This window comes from Nematolebias whitei, chromosome 16 (assembly GCF_014905685.2).
Source record: "Nematolebias whitei isolate Nwh7 chromosome 16, NemWhi1, whole genome shotgun sequence".
Taxonomy (NCBI): Eukaryota; Metazoa; Chordata; class Actinopteri; order Cyprinodontiformes; family Rivulidae; genus Nematolebias; species Nematolebias whitei.
Window position 1 is genome coordinate 45,681,737 of NC_056513.1, and position 3,007 is coordinate 45,684,743.

The window sequence follows — 3,007 nt, forward strand, 5'->3', positions numbered from 1 at the left end:
TTCAGTTGAGTCTCACCATAGACTCCAAAAACATTTAGGGGGAAACCAAAAAACCAAACCTCAAGTCATTCGTCTAAAGGGACAACAGACAATTGAACCAAACTATATTTTGCCATGTAAATCTAACTTACACCAAGTTAGGAATGGAAAAATAGTTTGGAATGCCCTTCTATAGGTATAAATCCCTATATATAATTTTTCAGCATGACCCACCCTTTAACTGGTACCTGTAGCTGATCTAAACCATGATAGCTTACACACCAGGTGCATTTCTCCAAAGAAATTTTATTAAAAGACAAAGTTGTTATAATCTTAAGGGGATAGAGATATTTGTCAAACCAAAATTCAGAACTAGTCTGAAGGGAAGGTCTACCTCAATCCAAGGAGTTGGATTGTGGAATGGTCTAGAGAGTGATGTGAAAAATGCCAAGTCAATGTGCACATTTAAGAAAAAGATCAAAACTGAATTGTTAAAAAAGTATATATGAAGTAGCTTAGTGTGTGTTTTGTATTAGAATTAGATAAATTAGAAAGTTATTCATTTTGTTCTGTTACTTGAAGATTATTATGTCTGAAATAATTGTTTTGAAAAAAAGGGGCAGATATAATAAGATTTTTTTCTTCTTTCTGCTGCCTTTCATTTTAAATCTTTTGTATCTTTTTTTTTTATATTGTTATGGAATTGTTTTGTACTTTTTTAAAATGAATAAACTATATACCATACCATATAGGTTAAGGTCTTGTGTAAAATCCCACTCATAAGCCAAACTAAAACCACATAAATGCATGAACACATAGAACCAGAATGGCACCCACTGGGAACCACCAGCAGCAACCTTCGCTGAAGGGACCTGCAACTCCAACGTGGGTCTCCAAACTCCATCCAGCGGTCGCCTCTGCAGTTCAATCGAGGGAACCCCTCGGCATGCTAATCAATCAACACCTCCAATCGTTGTGGATTTATCGTTGTGGATTATATGACTTTTTCCTATGGATTACAGACTTTGTTTCCAAGGGGTTAAAGCGTTGCTGCAATGGAATTACCAACAACATTATGGAATTACCAACAACATTGTGGAATTACCTAAACCGTTGTGGGATTACCTTCATTGACTTTTGTTTTCCTCTTGGTGGATTACATCAAGATCAAGGACATTCGGAGGCCTAAGTTCATGTTGGAAATCATCCCCATGGACAGGCGATGATTTCCAAAGGGGGGACTGTAGTGAACTAGGCCTCTGACCTCAACCTGTCTTTGAAGACCTTCAGGGGACAGGAACTGTTATTTCATTGATTTGAATCCAGAAATACAAATTATCTCATCAAGAGACTATTTAATTGTATCCTGAATTAATCAATTGAAAGAACACTCTTCTTTTTACATTATCATTACTATTTTAGAATATCTTGATAATCCAAAGTGTGTTTAGTTCATACCATTTCTAAATGTTGAAGTGAACCACTCATTTAAATCAACTGTGAAACAGTATTAATGATTTTTAAACCTCATTTAAATTAGAAATCAAGTTAAATGTCTATTTACAAAGTAATTGTGCATTTTGATCTTCTGTCTGAATAAGTGGATTTGATGTCGGTCAGAAGTCAGGGATGTCGGTCAGAAGTCAGAAAGCAAGTTATGAGAACGAAGTGCCTTGTTTTTAAAACTAGAAGACAGTAAATAACTTCAACTGGCACCTGCGTTTGTCTCACTTCGTCATAACATTCCTCTGTCTGTACTAACCGTTCGTAAATATTCCTGCTGTCTTTTTGACTTCTAGTGACCCTCTTGACATCACTAGAACCACGCCCCTGCTGGTTGTTTCAACCAATCAGGAAGTACCAAGTGACAGGAAGTGAGTACTCTTTAAACAGTCAACACTTCCTGGGACTATTCAGTCTTCTTTCAGTCTTCCTTGAGTCTATGAAGTCTTCCCAGGAGTCTTCCACTTCTGAGTGGAATTTCTGACTGGAGTCTTACTGAGAGTTCCTAAGGAACTTTCTGATTTAATCAATAGCTGATGGATTTGACCGTGAGACAAGGGTCCGTCCATCCCAGCAGAGTCACAGCGCCTCGCTGTGAACTCACCCGGGCGTAACGCCCTACAACTTCGAAGGAAGCTTGTTCTGTTGAATGGAGTAAATCGTCACGACTTCAGACAATGACCAGCCACCCTGACCGGAGACACTGAAAGGTAGCGTGCAAAGGGACCTCTATACTGGAGCTGATCCATCTACTGCAAAGGTAAAGAGACGTCACGAGTTGTCGCACACTAAGTGGACCGGGGGGTTGAGCTGGTGTTGAAAGAAGAGTGCTAATTCTGGTCAACAAACATACATCTTCCTTCATCCATCTTAAACTTCTCTATGTCTCCTCTTTGACTTTTCTATTCACCAGTAATCAAGCTAGATGCCTTCAGAGGTGAATCAGCCTCTATCAGTAATGTTCTGTTGTCTTGTTAGTAAAGCGTGCCAAGATTTTATTAATCAGAAACAGATCAGCAAATCAATGTGTAGATGTCTTGATGTTAAATTTTGATTCTGTTAAATAAATGACCGCACTTATTCTGATGGGTCAACGATAAAATGGCATCTCATGTCACTGATTAAACAATCCACTCACAGTTATCTCGGTCACATGGCATAAATTTAACTCGAAAAAGAAAATAATCCGTTGTAATTAACAATTAATATTCTTTGTGCTTGAACTAGCTTTAAGAATAATTAATTAGTAGTGTGTCTCTAGCAAAGCTGTCCTAACATCACTACAAGTTTAATAATAATAAACAGCATTTATGTTTGTGTGAGAAATATACTGAAGCTTTGAGCTACATGAAGCTCTCTAAAAATTATGTAATCCAAATTTAGACTAATGATAAACATTGCATGCTACTAAAGTTGAAAAATGAAATCAACAGATTTATTTTATTTTATTTATTCAACACCATGAATTGTATTTGTATTCCTATCTCACTGATCTTCTGCAGCCATATGTCCCACCGCGCTCTCT